Consider the following 19,230-nt stretch of genomic DNA (forward strand, 5'->3'; position numbering starts at 1 on the left):
TCTGCTTCTGACTTTGACTATCTGAAGATTTATACAGAACTCACCAACTCAAAGAAAACACTGTAGAAGACATCTAGTTTCCCCTGCTTTCCTATCAGAAATATGTTTAAATGAACAATTGCTCAGGCTTTCAGTACAATCTATAAAATCAGTGCAGATCCTTCACTTCTGAACATATGATGAGGAAGATTAATAAATTTAACTCCTGTTTTACTGTCAGACTAATGAGTTGAAACTTGAGAGCAAAATATCAAGATTAGAAATTGGTATATCTCTTTTCATTTATTGACTGGAATTCCATAGACATTCATATTTCACAACACGCCAAATCTAACAGCACCATTAAGTTTATATGTTCTAGGCTGGTGAAAGCCACTCTTGTTTTTTCATCTGTAATCAGAACATTTTTCTAACTCCGTAGGATATTATCCTTTCAATAAGCATTTCACTTTTTTAAAAAATTTGTACCTGCCTTTGCTGTGATCAGACACCTTGTCGTTCTTAATTTTGCTTGGAAAATCAGTTAAATGGCAAGAATTCACTCATGTATTTGTGTTACACCTATTGAAGAGTCTCATAAGTAGGAAGACATTTACTGAAAAGCTATCCTCCTTTCTCTTTGAACCCACATTCTATCAGTCAGACATCTCATTGATTAGTCTACAAAGAATCTTTAATTATCAAGTAACAAGAAATTTCAGGTGTTCCATTAGCCACCAGATGGAGCCCACATAGTCTCAAAATACAGTAGAAGCATATGGCCATTAACCATGAAAAATGAGTACAAATTTTGTAAAGCAGCTACAGAATACATCCCATAAATCAAACCAGATTCCATATGTGAATAGACTTTCATAGGATTTAAATTACACTCACCATATGTTTTTAATCTGAAAAAAAAAGCAGTCTGTGGTTTCATCTGTATGATTCTCTATCAGTAAAACTCCTGCTGACATTTTTTGCAATGTAAGGTTTTGTACAAAACACACAAATAATAAAAATACCACCTTGCCAATGTTAGATTATTTTACTGTATTTTAAATGCAGTTTTATTCAGTAAATGACCAATGTTTTACTTATTGGTAGAGGTCTTTTTAAACGAAAATTATTTAGATGCTTAGATGAGATCTAAGAGATGAGATGAGTTCCAGTGCTTTCATAAGGCATACAAACTAATTTGCACAGACCCACAGCAGAGTACAGGTAGTCTATATTGTCTTACACAATCAAGAAAGTGAGGCAAACAGGAAAAAAATGTCTTCCCATATACTACAAATCTAATAAAAGCCTAGGATTATAATTCAGGAAATCTTGAGCATAAACTAGCAAGACTTAGTTGCAGCGTAATCATGTTACCCCAGGAACGGAAGGCTGAAACTAAGAGAAGAAAAGCCAAGAGTCAGGAGACTGAGCTTTCTGCTGGCATCACTACTAGAGAGAGATGAGGAGGATTGGGAACGATAGCAGCCAGCACAGGGGATTAAAAATTCCCTGAGAAACAATCACTGACCTACCCTCCTTACCCTTCTCCCAGAGGCAGCTTAATTTTCCTGGGCCTGGTGTGGAGAATAAACGGTTTGCTGTCACCACCACCACACAGCCTGTTGCCCAGCCCCTGGCATACAGTGCGTCAAGACATCTCCTGGCTCTGGCTCAGTCAGCCCTGCGGCTTCTCCACTCGAGCACTCTAGGACCCCTTTAGCAAGCAAGCATGAAGGCAAAGGTTAAATAGTACCACCTATTGCCTGATTTTACATTTCCTGCTTTAAAAACAAGTGTTAAGAGTGAACACAGCAATGCCTCTCTTGACTGTAAAAGCCATGGTAAAAGGCAGACCGTTTGCACAGCAGTTTGAACTGCAAATCGGTTACTGACAATTCAATTCCTCGTGGACAAACCTGGCTAAGAATTTCCTAGACAAGAACTAGCTCATGTTTCAACACATCTCATCTTTCACTTTCCAAAATGCAGAGCAGCTGGACATCAAAATAAGAAGGGGAGGAAAAAAAAAAAAAGAAAAATCTTACAGCTAGGTTCTGCCTTTTGTTTTTCATATACAATCCTCTGAGAATCAAAGACATTATACAGAAGAGGCAGAGTGGAATTAATTCTGAGATTATCTGCAAAGAAAGAAGTTTTCTTCCCCATGTAGGAGCTTCAGATATTTCTTCTCCTACTGAGCACTCTGCAATATTCTTTCATGGTTATGAACACAGAAAATGTTACTGTTGTCCAGTTTCTGTAATCATACTGCCAAGTAGCTTAATTCAAAACACAAAATAGGAAGAAAAAAATTATTATTTGTCTTATTTTTAGCTATTATGCAACTGTAATTTCATTTCATGTTTACTGTCTGGTCCCTAACTCCCACTGTGATAGTGAATACTGCTGCGTACACTGCAAGAGTAAACTGAGACTCCATGCTGCAAAAAGCTGAATTTAAGTTTTTCCTTGAACTCTTTTCTGATGGTTTACAGCTTCACTTACAGTGAATTAGAGAATTACAGCATTTCCTAGGGCTTTTTTACTTCTTAGACAGATGTTTAAAAATCCTATACTGTTACTTTCACTAAAACATTAATAGTTTCATAATTTTTATGCTCCTGTAAAGAATACTGTTAGGACGCAAAGAAGCTGGGAGACGAAAACATACGTTTTATTGACATTTGATCATAAAAATGTAAAAGATTAAAAAAAAATCATCTTATAAAAAATGTAGCCACAATTATTTATTATAGTTGGGGAAAAAATTCTAATATAATTTGGTTAAAAATAATAATTTATCATCTAAATCAAGAAATCTTTTTCAGTCCACAATAGAAGTTCTCATGAAGGCATTAAGATACACATGCACACTTTAAAGCCAGTATTGCCACTTCATTGGAAGGATGCATGACCTCGTTTTGGAGCAGGGAAGCAAACTGGGGTCTTCTATATCCCAGACACGCTTGGCCAAGATACAGGTATCTGTCTCTTGGAAGAGAGGTGATTGGTGGCTGGTGGATCAAGCACACCACTGCGCTATCGCTACTCATTCTCAATTAGTCTTGTGCCATCTCTCCGCTCAACCCCAGGACTATTTTGTTAGGCAATTCTTTAGAACTGCATTTCATAATGATGGAGATCGTGTGTTACTGGAGAAGACATGAAGTATCATCCCCGCTTCTGACCATATGATTCTACAGGCTATGCTCTATTTAGACTACAGAGAGCAATTGCATGTACATTTAAAACAATCTGCATATCTTTCACTTTTCTTCTTAATTCATAACCATCTCTCCAGGTACTGTTAACAAGATCGTGACTTTAAACAGTTTTTACGGCCAAGTAACATTAGAGTGTGTCAATTAGTGTCTTTTAACACTCATAGTCTGATTTTTGAAATAGGATTTTAAGTACTAAGCCATCTGTTGCTCTCAATTCCAATTGTAGCACTAATTATGTGTTTTTAATGGTGATTCTAATTTAGATCACACTTTATCACCAGGAAAGTATTTGTTTTCATCATTTTACTAAAACACTTTGAATATTTTCATCTGTTCTAATACAGAAACAAAGATCAGTTTCTGCTGAAATGAAAGTATGCTTTTATACTTGGAAGAAGTCTGCACATGGCAGAAGCAAAGCGAAATAATGTCAATAAAATCAATTCGTCTTTGGGCCTCCGTTTTTAGAAAGTACTTTTCTACCATTCATGTCAAGCAGCCCCTGTGCTTGTAAATACACAAATACACCACTAATCCATAATACAGACAAAATTATCTATAGATATTACAGACTCTTTATCATGTCAGAATCTATATTAAGTCCATAAATGGTCAGAGAACTCCTTCAAGGTTAAAAAACACTTCAACATAAAGGAAAAGAGGGAGTAGCTCTCTACCATCTTTGTTTCCTAGCAATGAGAGTAAATCAGAAGACACAGTTGGTCACAAATGGAAAACTTCTTCAAAAAAATATTCTGCAGTCTCTTCTGTTTGGAAAATGACATGGTTTGGCCCATTCAGTGAAGATCCCTTTGTCAAGAACACAGCCCAGACTGATCTGAAATTAGACACAGCCCTAAGTTGAAGTTCATAACAATCAAACCGCAGTAACCTCTGCACAGTTTTAGAGAAAAATATTATGCTGAGACCCGAGTGTCATGGTTTGATGGGGGGGGAGGGCGGGCGGGATGGTTTTAAGTGTAGAATATTGCTGAAAACTTCCTCTTAGAAGTCATGAAAGTTAATGCATCCCAGAAAGAGGCTGCATGGGCTGGGAAATATACTTTATCATAAACAGCTATTATCTGCTTACTAAAAGCCTCCACTTAGCCATCTTTGCTGCACCATTGCTCCTATAATGATATGACAGAAATTGAAGGCATAAGAGCATAACACCTTATACAACCTAGAACCATTTAGCGATTTAAAATTTTGTCTTAATTGCATGACACTATCAAGGATGCATCCAGTTTTGCTTAGATATTATCTACTTTACATTTCAACACTGAAATCTCAAGATAAACTATCAAAATGAAGAGGTATTTGGCCTCTGCTTAGTCTACCTAAAAAAAAATAAAAATGCAGCCACAAAATTGAAATGAGAATGACAGTATGGACCTTACTGCAACCTAAAACTGTTCCCATCTGAAGTCAGAGCAGAGGAATATGAAGAAGGCTTAAGCTTTTTCCAGATTTACATTCTTAACGTCTTCCTTCATAAGCAGACTATGTAGCCATCCTCAATCCATTCCTTGAGCAGGAAATTCAATTTTCAGTAAAACAAACATTTTCCGTATGAAAATCAGGAGATACTGAAAATACTTAAATTTATTATTAAATTAAATGTCCCCATGAGAACTGCAGCAGATAATAAAAGGAGATCATGTTCAAACAGATAACGAGATTCAAATAAATAGAGAGCTGTTCTTTTTTCCCAGCTGGATAAGACAGCTCAGCTAAAATACATCTCATGCTTCTGCAAAACTCTCTGAAAATTACTTCTACTGAGAAAGATTGTCCCGTTTGATCATGTGAAATAGCCTGAGCCAATCGGAAACACAAAAATTACTAAGCAACTTTCATATAAATCACCAGCTTCACCTTTCAAACTGAACTCTAGTTTCACCATTAAAAGTTGTAATTTACTCATGCTGAGAAGTATTTGAGATAAGCATAGGAAAACTCAGAAGGTATCTGAGATACCACTCTGTGGTAACCATTGGTAAATGCTAAGATTGAATGGCAGCTCTGCAGGCTCAAGCTGAAAATATAGCCTGAACAGCAGCATTACAGGCAATGAGCAGTGGGGAGAGAAGAAATCAAGCTCTATGAGGAGTTGGGTTGAGAATTTTTTTCTCCTTCTGTTCTTTCTAACAAGATTAGTCAAAGTTCAAATACAAAGCAGAAGTGATTCATAAAACATTGACTGATTATTCGAACATTTGGAACAACTAAAATATTTGTTAACTTTTTTTGCTTTATTCATATTTACAGATAAAATAAAGCAAGTATCACTTTTTTTTTTTTTTTTTTTTTTACTTCTAGGACTTAAGGGAGAGGAAGTGATAATCATTTTTAGTTCCTCATTTTTTAAGTCCTTTTTATAGAGGTGGAATGTCTATGTTGAAGTATAGAACAAAACACATTTGTGTCTACTTTGTCCTCAAGATCCAACTATAATTTAATTATTACATAGTCTTTATGCCTTCCTTTTAGCATTACTTTTAATTTCACTTTTTAATTTGCCTACTTTTCAGACAAGTACACTATCCAAAAAAAAATAAAGGGTTTTTGTTATGCCTGATATAATTATTTTTTTAAAGTACCAAATCCCACTGTGTATCCTCATTTTTTTTGAGAAAAAAAACCAAACACAAACCAACCAAAAAAAACCCACAACAATAAAAAACAAACTCAACAAAACTAAAAAAAAAAACCAAAACAAAACCACAATCTGGCAGTGAAATACAATGATAAACTTGATCCAGTCAAAAGAATAAAACAAGTATTAAAATCTCCACAATCACAACAGAACATTTCATGACCTCATCGCTTCTTTTATAACAGATTTTTCACACACACGCACTAGTGTGCCCCAGTTGGCACACTAACACATCCACTTTTTATACTGCCCAGGAGCTCCAGAGAGAGGAGACCAGGAGGCAGCAACTATAAATTTTGCATTGCAGTGACTGAAATCACAGTTGTGAGACATTGCTTCTTCTGCAAGTACTGAAGCAGCACACATTAAAGCTACCTTAGTAGCCATACTTTGTGTAGGTGTTTGGGAGATAATCTGAAGATGGAGGCCAGAGAAGTAATAAGACAGGAACATATTTATTTTACAAAGCAATTTTGTAATGTTTTGATAAAAATCAGTGTAGAATCTCATTGCCTCACAGCGTAACTCTTTATTAAGGACTAAATCCTCTCTGCTTTATCCACACTATCCAAACTACACAGTAAACATTTCTGTTTTCTTATTACAAACCTTAAAAAGGCATACTCATCTCTTTGTCTGTACACATCTGAGAAGGAACGAATGTTAGTGTTTTTGGTAAAGCAGCAAGGGCAACACTAGCAACACAAGGCTGAAAACATTCATGTAATTTCTATCCCACTTCCAACATCCTACTTCTACTGGAGTGAAAGGGGAGGTATAGCCACCCATCCATGCCCAGTGCACTCTCAAGCACCAAGCATTGGCTGAAATCAACACCAGGAGGTAGTTTGAAGATTAATGCTTCACAGTGTCTGAGAACAGAAGATTTCCTGTTTGCCCCCAAAGACAAGCAGTAAGTTAAATTTGCACTAGAGTCACCACAGGGCTTGTGGCAAAAGTAGAAGTGGACTGCAACATTTTCACTACCAACAAATTCAGAGCAAGGTCTCCATGATAGAACTGCTAGTGATATAGGCAAGGGTGGTTTAAACAGTTGTTACCCAAAGCTGTCACTGCTCTAGCCATTTCTGCTGCTAGCAAACGTTACCTCTGTGAACTCTTCTCTTCTTATGTCTCTCCTTGTTTTAAGTTGGTATTCTCTGATGTGAAAGAATACTCAGTTCCGGGACTGTATGCATTTAGAAAGCCTTGTCCGATAAACATTGAATTTTCTGGTGGTCTTCAAAGCAAATCCATCTATCTTGAGAGAATGTTATATTGGTTTGAAGCACTGGAAAAAGTCAAGAATATATTTGTTTTGATGACGGATGAAATGCGAAAAATACTTCAGTACTGGGTAGTGTTGCAAACAACAAAGCTTTCAACAGTACAAAAAACGAGCAGTACTCACACATCAGATTTTATCTTTTTTTCTTCTCCCATTACCTTGGCCTATACAATGAATAGGTCATTTTTGACCAATTTTGCATTCTAGGAATACATAAAGACTAAAACTATCCAAATCCTGAACTTCAGGGTTCAGAAATTTGTAGGAATGATATAACAAGTAAAGATTATTTCTTGAAGATTTCATACTGCTGAATTTTAAAGCACCAAGCTTTTCTTTCTCTGGCTACATTTTTATGAACAGCTGGATGCTGAAAATATTTCTGTATTTATTTAGTGATAAAGTGGCTGTTGTGCTTATTAAATAAATTTCATTTAATGTAACAAATGTATCTTAGTGCTGAAAGCATAAGCATTTACTCATATTGAAGAAGTAAACTGTATTCATAATTTCATGCCAAGATTTTCAAATCATAAATTACTGTGAATAAAGCTACATATTGTCAGCTAATTCAAAGTCACTGAATGGAATCAATACAGTTGAAAAATATCTTTGAAGGGGGTCATGAAAGATATCGTTTTTGCATGCGTTTTTCAAAATGGATTTCTCATATAGTTTCACAAATATTAATGGGGCTGCTCAGAATTATCTGAAGCAGCATAGGCTTGGAAAATAGAATGTACCCTGCTAGTATTGGCATGTGTTGAAGAGTTAATGCTGATTTCTGAATGATTACCTGGAGAGCATCAATAGGTGAAGATTTGTAAATAACTAGACAAATGGATTCCGTGAGAACAACTAAATGTAGAAATTCCTCTTTCTCAGTGTGTTTATTTTCTTATTTCATTTCTCTCTTTCTGTTTTTTCTGTGCGTATAAAGAAAAAACCCACTATTTTCTGCTAGAGATGTTTATTTTTCTTCTTCATTGCAGCCAGGTAAGCCCCAATGGGACTCTTCTGCACTGAAGAGGTGAATGCCAAGATACCGTGCCCTCTAGTGAGACTACCCACTTCTCCAGCTGCTGGAGTGATGTCTCATCAGGAATCCTGCACCACACAACCAGAGGATTCTGTAGGCTAGAAGAGAAGTACAAATCTGAATAAAGCTGTAAAAGAAGCGTCACAAGCTATTACACAAAATGAGCTACAAAAGGCAAGAGATACAAAGGACAGCAGGAAAAATATTCCACAAACACATCAGTAGCTAGCAGGAAATGAGATGAGAAGGGAATGTAATTGACAGACAACACCAAGAATGTGAAACCTTTATTTATTAATAAATATCATGTTCAGCTTCCACTGAATATCTGTTAAAAAATAAATTTCCTGACAACTAGCATCAGTAGTAGGCAAGAACCAGGTTATAAAACGGATAGAATTAGTTAGTGATTCTTGGGCTGTTACAAAGTGCTGATGAAATTCAGCTTGCAACACTAAGAGGAGTCAATCTCAGTTTTACTTCTGAGAACTAGTAAGGGGCAAGAGGGATCCAGAAGATCAGAACATTATTTGGGCTACCCTTAAAATGCAGCAAAAGTGGGTAAGAGTAAGAGAATTATAGAACAGTTAAATATTAATTTTGGGGAAAATACTTTCAAAAAAATTCTAAAAATAATTTGTAAGCACATAGAAAGAAAAGAGTGATGGGCACTGTCGAAGATAAAATCTGTTCAACTGACCTCATTTCTTTCTGCAGGAGAGTTAGAGGGTTTGGTAGAGAGGCAGATGCAGTAGAAGGAAGATATTTTCACTTTATCCGGGTTTTTGACATTTGTTTAACGTAACATGTTCAAATAACAAGATAGGGTAAAAGAGTAGGAACAGAAACATTGCCCAGGAAGAGTCGTAATTATTTCACTGTCCAATGAGGGAACACACAAAGTAAGGTTTTGCTGGAGTCTCTCCTGCTTCTGGTATTATTCAAAATGTTCTTTAATGATTTGGATGGAAGAGTATATGCATTAATATGCAAGTTGAAAGCAGCAGCAAGCACATCAGACAACAGGATCAATTAGGGTTCAAACCAGATCATACACTGGGAGAACATACCTAGAAAAAGATGCAGTTTACTAAGGACAGAGGCAAAATTCCACACCATACCCTGTGAAAGCAAAGGAGACATAGTGAATCACAACGTGATCACGAATCAAGAGCATCAGGCTGCTAAATACACACACAGAAATACAAACATTTTAAAGTGTGAAAACTCTTACTATCCAGCTGACAGCTTACAGGCATAGACAGGCACATAGACTACCACAATTTCCAGCCTGGCCATGGCAGCTGAGGGATACAAATCAAGTGATGGTAAGACAGATGAATGGTGAGAATGATCAGGGATGCAGAATACATAACCTATGAGAATAGACTGAAAGAATTTGGAAATTTTAGTTACAGAAGACTAAGCTTCAAAGGAAGATTAAACCTTAATTGTGGTTTTCAGATATGCAAGCATGAGAAATCAGAGTACAGGAACTCTTCCATTAAACTGTAGAGAGGAAGATTTAGTTGGATATTTAAAGCTTTTCAATACAAAGAAAAAGCTTTTCAGTAGTAAGGAAAATTATGTATTGGAAGTGTCCTAGTTTTAGCTAGGACAGAGTTTTTTTTAACAGCTAGAAGAGCTCTGTGTTTTGGTTTTACTCAGAGGCTCACTCTGAGAAGAACACTGATAACAAGCTGCCAAGGACTTTTCAGTGTGCCGGAGTGGAGAAGCACGGCGGGATAAGGGGGGAGCATAGCTGGGACAAGGGGGACACGATTCCCCTTGTGATTTGTGTGGAACTTAAGACTGAGGGCCAAACTGGCCAATTAGTATTCCATATCATGCAGCGTCATGCCCAGTATAAAAGCGAGGGGCAGCCGGGAAGAAGGGCTTTTGCGCTTTGGCTCTTTTGCACTTTTGCTCTTTTGCGCTTGCTGCGCTGTTGCTCTGCCGTTTTTTCTTTCTTTTCTCTCTCTCTCTCTCTTTGCCCCTCTCTATTTTGGGGCCTCGCATTCGTCCGGGATTTGCAGTTTTCGGGACGAGACGGGCTTCGCATACGAGGGGGTGGTGAACATCTACACTGTGTATTAAATCATCTGTATTAAATCATTCTTATCTCAACCCACAGGTTTCCCGTTTACCCTTTAATTCTCTCCCTCATTCCTGGGGGTGGGGGAGGGGGAGTGACCGGCTGTGTGTGGGGGGGGGAGGAAGTTTTCAACCTAAACCACGACAGGAAGTAACTGTGGAATCTGCATCACTGGATATTTTCAGGAGGAAGGTGAACAAATACCTATCGCAAATGCAGTTCATCCTGCCTTTGAGCAAGGTCTCTGTTTCAAGTCCTGTTTTCTGTAACAAATTGATGTGATTTCACTGATTTTTTTTTTTTTTCACAAGGGCAGGAAATGGATAGACGACCCTCATCTCTAGCTGGGCAAAAATTTCAGTGTGCAAAAATCAGTTCACTTACAGTGGCATATGAGACCATGCACATTTCCCTGTAAATTGGATTGCCAAAAGGTCTTATTTCCTCTCCCTGAGAGAAGGATGGAAGATGCAGAAACATGTTACACACAATCCTAAATTCTTGATATGCTAGACACTAAGTAAGCAGCTTCTAGTTATAAGAACCTATGAACAAAAGTTATAAAGGTTTAAAAATTAATCTACAAAGCTGTTACTAAGACAATTATTAAAAGTTCAATAGAGTTTATTGTGATTGTAGTTCACATGTCTGATAGCTGGTGAATTCTCCAGGTCATATGACCAAAATACTGTGCTGCTCTCCTTATCAATACAATTGACACTCTTGCTTAGTACTTGTAAGGCTCATCTGCCCTCAAAAATCAATACCAGTAGACAGTTCAGACTTAGTGCAATAGCCTTTGTGGTGGTTCATTGATTCTTCTAGTAATACCATGTCATTGTTTGTTCTTTAGATGAAGTAGACATTTGCTCTCTCTCCATGCTTTGGAAAACAAAACAAAAAATAGGTCACTTTCACAACTATAAGCAAAAACAATGACACTCTCATTTCAAGCAAAAACAATTTGCTTTTTAGGTGCTATTGAAATTTGTGAAGAAAGAAAACACATATGAAGGGGCCTTCTTAAAATGACTGCTTGCAAAATATCAGCTAAAACATGTTTCTAATTCTTTTCTGCAACTCTTGTTGCCTCAAAATCATGACAGAAATGTTACTGAATCTAAAGATTTTCCACTATGGATATTGTTTATGGGGTTAGAAAATTTGCTTTTAAAGTGCCTAGGCTGAAAAGCCAATACATTGTTTGCTTGTCAAACAGCTTGAAGAACTAGACAATACTGTTAGACATGGTATTGAGATGATGAATGGATGGATGGATTATCCTCACCTGCTGTGTGTTGTTTGCTAAAGGCATTTTAGTAATACTTCCTGCTCCTTCCAGTTCTAACAAATTGCCTCCTAAATGTGCAGTCATCTAACTTAAAAACTAGACCCCCAAAACAGAAAAATAAAAATCACAGCAGTAAATGTAAGTACAAAGGTATACTGCATATTGCTTTGCTAGAAAATGCTTCTACTTTTCTTCAGTTCAAAGTCACCTCTGGAATATGAGGCATATTCCTTTTTAAGCACCTGGTGATGAACCTCTAAATACTTAGACACTTTTATGACAGTCCATTGCTATTTCTAGCCTTATCAATTTCTTTTGCCTGCTTCTACTTTCCTGTTCATTTCTTTTCCTAGACATGAGCAATTAACACTTCACGGTTCCCATTCAGTCTTGGAGTGCAATATATTTTATTGTCCTGATTTCTTAACATTTGATATCATTTTCTGTCTCTTACAAACTGTATTTTAATATCTGAATGTCTTCACATATGAGATTGTGCTTCTATTGTGCTTCATCTTTTTTCAACACCTTTTAAGTTTGTCATGTTGGGTAAAGCAGAGGATAAATGTTAACACTTAAATTAAAAAAAAATATCACTAAAGAAAATGACTCCTCTATTATCTTTAACTGGGTCATAGCTGAACCTGACATCAACAGCTATGAAGAACTAGATAGATAGTAAAATCACTAAAAGTACTTTGTATTCACTTACAACTCTCATTTTTCAGGAGTCCCGTACAACTTTACAAGTACTTTGAGCTTTATCACATGAAGGTATACTATGGTTCATAGATGTTTTGGCAAAATTTCTCATAATAAGCCTCTGTATTTAAATCAATTTGTACACATCCATCTTGACATTACCTTCCTAATCTTTCAGAAACTGCCTTCTGTTACAGGGTTGAGAAATCATCCAGTTGGATTAATCTTCGTGACAGGGTTTAACATCTTTTCTATATCTGCAAGATCGAGAAAGTTTGGAAAGATGGGTAGAAGAAAGGCTCACATAAGAAGTAAGGCTCATAGTGCTGCTTTCTCTGTTCTTACATTCCTTTGTTATCACTTTAAAACATACATTAAGGTACTGTTAATTATCCAAGAGCCAAATAAATTGAGACACAAAATTTTAGAGAGAGAAACTGGTATAATACAACAACTTCGCAAGGGAAACCCTGGACTTAGCACCTTTTATTTCAGCTCTGGAAAACTGTTTTAAAAAAAACTCAAACCCAACTGTCTGTCAGGAGACCATGTTTCTGATTTTAGTTAATGTTCCACAGAGATAATAGATGTCTGTTTTATCAGTAGTTAATGCAGTCCTCTATGTCATCATTACAACCTAAGATCATCAAATGTGGAAAGAATACTGAAACTAAAGGAGGCACAGATTTTAATATTCCCACCAGAGAGACATTTGGTCATTTTTAACAGTAAAGTAGGGCATTATCCAAAGTTTGAGTCAAAAATTGACTGAATACATGAGTCAACCTCTCTTTTGTCTAATTCACTCGTCTCTGCCATTACCACTGTAATGTTACCTTTAGTGAGGCCTCAGCAGTCCTCTGAGTTGCAGCCTAGTAATAGAATTATTCACATATACTTCTTTAACACACAAGTCTATAATGGATCTCTTGCTGTCATACGTATAATGAAAGTTTACCTCCTAAGTAACAATATACTTATTTAAACCAGCTGCTTGCCTCTGTATAGTAGCAATATTTCTCAGTCTAATAAATCATTCTCTCTGTTATCCTTCGGTTATCTAAGGACTGCAGTATATATTACAAAGTAGCAGCTAGTAAAATATTTTAAAATAAAAACCACTGAGTTAAAAGTACGGTAGAAGAGCCAAATGAGTTTTTCACTCAGCAGAAATAATAACAGCTTCAATTTATTCCAGTTTTAGAAAAACACATGCTTAAAGCATAAGACCCCTTCCCTCACAAAACGAAATATCAGTGCTAACATCTAAAAGACCATAGTCCCTCAAACACTCGAGTTTAATTAGTATACTTCTCTGACATCATATTTGTCTCAGAGTTAGATATCTAATCTAGTATTCGCATTAATTCTGAGGCAGGTCTCTAGAGGAAGATTCATACAACACTAAAATAGATGTTGACAAAATGCCTCCTTGGATTTCTTTAGAAGAATGATGACAAAATCACTTAGGTTGGAGGGGACCTCTTGAGAGTATCTAGTCAACCCTGCCAGCTCAAGCAGGGTCAGCTAGAGCAAGTTACTTAGACCACCTGAGTTCAATGTGTCTCACCTACACATTTGTCTGCATTACCTCCAGCAGCATCTTAGGACAGTTAGCACTGAGCAGCTTCGTATCAGTTTCATACCAAATGCCTTTGGGATCCCCAAACCAGATCTACCCTATGGCCCTGAGGCTTGGCCTACTCAAAGTATACTATTGTACTCCTATAGAATCATAGAATCATAGAATCGTTAGGGCTGGAAGGGACCTTCAAAGGTCATCTAGTCCAACCCCCCTGCAACAAACAGGGATATCTCCAACTAGATCAGGTTGCTCAGGGCCTCATCCAACCGGGCCTTGAACGTCTCCAGGGATGGAGCATCCACCACCTCTCTGGGCAACCTGTTCCAGTGTTCTACAACTCTCGTGGTAAAAAATTTTTTCCTAATATCCAACCTGAATCTACCTCCCTCTATTTTAAAACCATTACCCCTTGTCCTATCACAACAGGCCCTCCTGAACAGCCTCTCCCCATCTTTCTTGTAGGCTCCCTTGAGATACTGGAAGACCGCTATAAGGTCACCCCGGAGCCTCCTCTTCTCCAGGCTGAACAGCCCCAACTCTTTCAGCCTGTCCTCATAGGAAAGGTGCTCCAGCCCTCTTATCATCTTCGTGGCCCTCCTCTGGACCCTCTCCAACTGGTCCATGTCCTTCTTATGTTGGGGACTCCAGAACTGGACGCAATACTCCAGGTGAGGTCTCACGAGGGCAGAGTAGAGGGGGAGAATCACCAAGTCTTAAACACATCACAGCTAAAGTTTGCCAAAATATGCTTTGTCTAGATGTTTAATACTTTGCAAGCATCAGGCAAGAGAAGTGTTGGTATAGCTTCTATAGGTATGTAGGGGACAAAAGGAAGTCCAAGGAGAATGCAGGCCCTCTCCAGAAGGATACTGGTGCTCTGGTTACCCGGCACATAGAGAAGGCTGAGTTACTCAATGACTTTTTTGCCTCAGTTTTCACTGATAAAGCCTCTTGTCTTACCACCCAAGCTGTGGAAAGAACTAGCAGGGACTGTGAGGATGAACCACCACCCACTGTACTTGAAGAGCAGGTTCGAGAACATCTGAGGAACTTGAAGGTGCACAAGTCCATGGGACATGATGAGATCCATCCGTGGGTCCTGAAGGAACTGGCGGATGAAGTTGCCAAGCCACTGGCCATTGTATTTGAGAAGTCGTGGCGGTCTGGCGAGGTCCCCGAAGACTGGAAGAGAGGGAACATAACCCCCATTTTAAAAAAGGGGAACAAGGAGGACCCGAGCAACTACAGGCCGGTCAGCCTCACCTCTGTGCCTGGCAAGGTCATGGAGCAGATTCTCCTGGGAACCATGCTAAGGCACATGGAGAGCAAGGAGGTGGTGGGTGACAGCCAACATGGCTTCACCAAAGGCAGATCGTGCCTGACCAACTTGGTGGCCTTTTATGATGGGGTGACAGCATCGGTGGACAAGGGTCGACCAATGGATATCATCTACCTGGACTTGTGCAAAGCTTTTGACACTGTCCCGCACGACATTCTTCTCTCTAAACTAGAGAGGCATGGGTTTGATGGATGGACCACTCGGTGGATAAGGAATTGGCTCAATGGCCGCACTCAGAGAGTAGTGGTCAACGGCTCGATGTCCAAGTGGAGACCGGTCACGAGTGGCGTCCCTCAGGGGTCCGTGTTGGGCCCGGCCCTCTTCAACATCTTTGTCGGTGACATGGACAGTGGCATGGAGTGCACCCTCAGCAAGTTCGCTGATGACACCAAGCTGTGTGGTGCTGTTGACACGCTGGAAGGGAGGGATGCCATCCAGAGGGACCTCGACAGGCTGGAGAGGTGGGCCCGTGTCAACCTCATGAAGTTCAACCAGGCCAAGTGCAAGGTCCTACATCTGGGTCGTGGCAATCCCAGGCACAAATACAGACTGGGTGGTGAATGGATCGAAACCAGCCCTGAGGAGAAGGACTTGGGAGTACTGGTGGACGAGAAGCTCAATATGAGCTGGCAATGCGCTCTTGCGGCCCAGAAGGCCAACCACGTCCTGGGCTGCATCAAGAGGAGCGTGGCCAGCAGGTCGAGGGAGGTGATTCTTCCCCTCTACTCTGCCCTCGTGAGACCTCACCTGGAGTATTGCGTCCAGTTCTGGAGTCCCCAACATAAGAAGGACATGGACCAGTTGGAGAGGGTCCAGAGGAGGGCCACGAAGATGATAAGAGGGCTGGAGCACCTTTCCTATGAGGACAGGCTGAAAGAGTTGGGGCTGTTCAGCCTGGAGAAGAGGAGGCTCCGGGGTGACCTTATAGCGGTCTTCCAGTATCTCAAGGGAGCCTACAAGAAAGATGGGGAGAGGCTGTTCAGGAGGGCCTGTTGTGATAGGACAAGGGGTAATGGTTTTAAAATAGAGGGAGGTAGATTCAGGTTGGATATTAGGAAAAAATTTTTTACCATGAGAGTTGTAGAACACTGGAACAGGTTGCCCAGAGAGGTGGTGGATGCTCCATCCCTGGAGACGTTCAAGGCCCGGTTGGATGAGGCCCTGAGCAACCTGATCTAGTTGGAGATATCCCTGTTCCTTGCAGGGGGGTTGGACTAGATGACCTTTGAGGGTCCCTTCCAGCCCTAACCATTCTATGATTCTATGATTCTATGATTCTGTAGAAATTTTTAGATCAAAAACCTTGATCAGATATGAGATGGAGGCTGAACCACTTCAAGTGATAGTGTGAGGTGGCTGTGGCTACAACACAAGAGATCTATAGATCTGTACTTAGTGACCCAAGCATTCCCTTCAACTCAAAACTCCTCTTGTAATTGTGTGCAAAACCAAGCAGCTTCAGTAAGAGAAACTAGAAGACAAAGAATTCTCCCCTTCTACAACAAACGAAACAAAAATTGTTAGGAAAGAGGGACTTGTACATTATCAGACAAAAGAACATGTGGAGACTAAGACAGGAAAGAATGCAAACTCCACAACCATGTGTAAATGTAAGGATGCACACACATCACCTGCATACCCAGAGTCTGTAAAGGGTATTGATGCACAAAACCTGGAGAATCTCACTAACTCCCTTCATCTTCAAGCTGGATGTCCAAAAACATTAGAAGGTATAAAATGCGTATCGCGTCAATTTCCCCCCCCCTCCCCACTATTATTTAACATGTTAGATGCCATCTTGTTCAGTATACTGACTGTTATGATTCACATGTTATGGCATCTAACTGACCCCCACACTCACTCACTGCCTAAGAAGCCTGGCCATCTACTACAGAGCTGCAGAGTCTGTTTTACACGCAATGCATAACTTACAGATGACTGGCAATTTTCAGCCTTTTTGAGTCTTGTCTTAACCTGTTTTCCATCATTTGACTTCATTTTCCCCACAGAAATGAGAATCCGTAGCAGAAACACGAACATTATCTTCTTTAGTGAAGTGATATAGCTTTCCTTAGAGGTATGCCTAGATCACTGTAATATGCCTTCTATTCCTGCATAACCTGCAGTATACTTGTACTTATGCAATTGAAAATAGATGTTGTCTTTGTACAATTAATCAGAAAATATTTAGAGAAAAAGAAGTTCCGTGTACTAATTCTGATCATTCTCTTTGGCACTTAATGACGATAACAGAAACTCACTTGACAAAAGCATTACATCCTACTTGTCCTAACGTGTTCCTCTCATCATTTCAAATCCGAGCATCAGCACCTATCAAGCTGATCGAGGGCAGCTCATTGATTTCCCTGTGTTTCCCTCTCTGTGTACATGTTTCTACGTAATATAAGCATAAGTCAGCACACACTTCAAAGCAATGGGTGGTTTTTTTACATATATATGTATTATTACATACAGTGGCACTGACTCAAGTTTGGTTCTTCCACAATCTGTGCTGACTACATTTATACAGAACTGAAATCTGTAATGGAAGACTTAAACCTCTGCCTTGATTCTATCTTGAGATCATGGGATGTCAGAGAATAAAAATCAGAAATGATATAGTCATTCTCTTCTATGGTACATCTTTTCCATATTTTCTTCTTTAGGTCAAGAGTAAACTCCAATTTGTATCAAGGGAATTAGGAGAAAATATGTTCTTAAGAGTCTGGTTAAATGTTTAATCGGATTATGTGCACCTCTAATTCCCTGGACAGAGCTCAAGAGACTATGAACTCCACAGAGAGCTCAGTACATCAGGAACAAGATCAATGTTAATTAGAACAAGATATATAAACTTCTTCCAAAGTGTTAAGACATATGATAAGGAATTCAATGCATAATTTTAAGAGGCTTTTACAGATAACTTGAGTCAGGGGAATTGAGTCCACTTTTGTTAGTGTTTCCATTAGTAACAGAAACGTTTACTCTGAGGTACAGCAACATCAGGCAGTAACTAAAATGCACAAAAAGAAATTAAGAAACACTTCCATCTTGTAACATGCTGCCATAAGAAGCTGAGTGGTTGTTCTCCTACTGTTGGTAATTACTATAAGAATCTATCCATTGCAGAGAAATAGGTTTTCTTCTCATACAACGAATAATGAAACATCACTGCAGTTCTATGGTTACTTTAAAGATTTTTCGTTGAGAGATAAAAAGATTTTTGTAGAGTAGCATCATCTCAAGACATGATTAATAAGAAAACACTCTGAGGAAAGTATTTAGATCAAAAATCCTTTTGGAGAGGAAATTGCCCTTAAAAGGTCTTTTTCTTAGGCAATTAAACATACAGTAGAGGTAACTGGTAAAACACAGTTAAAGACCAAGAGATCGTTAAAAAAATAAATCTTAAGTGCATATTTATCATCATGAGCAATTTCATGTAAGTTTATTGACATAAAATCCACTACAATGTTATACTACAGAAAGTCCTCACCAATGATAAAAATATCAAGCTACATATGATAGACTAGGAAAGTCACTTTATCCTCTGCAAAGGTTTGGAGTAAAATAGAAAAAAGTGAGAAGAAAAAGTTTGCTTACAGTTGTGAGAATTTACACAAGGTGACCTGGTGGCTGAGGAGACGCATTAGAATGTAGACCATCTCTTTTGATACCTATTTTATATACTTTGTTAGCTACATATGGTTTTGTTTTATTGTCCTGGGGATCACGCACTCCTATGTCAACATAGGTACGTACATAGAGCCACAACCTTGTGTTGTGCTGACTTTGAATAATTGCTACATTGATCAGACATCAACTACAGAAAAATTACAGTAGCTGATGATCTCTCTTGTAACACTCTGTCTTGCCTTGTGGAGTTTAAGTGTTAAAATAGGTTTCAGAGAGCAGGGCTCTTCTAGGAACAGTGTCTAAACAAACATAGAAGCACTGCTGTTGACAGTAAAAAGCAAATCAGATTGAGAGGCAGAAGACATTAGAAATAATACTGAAACTGAT

This window comes from Tauraco erythrolophus, chromosome 5 (genome assembly GCF_009769465.1).
Source record: "Tauraco erythrolophus isolate bTauEry1 chromosome 5, bTauEry1.pri, whole genome shotgun sequence".
NCBI lineage: Eukaryota > Metazoa > Chordata > Aves > Musophagiformes > Musophagidae > Tauraco > Tauraco erythrolophus.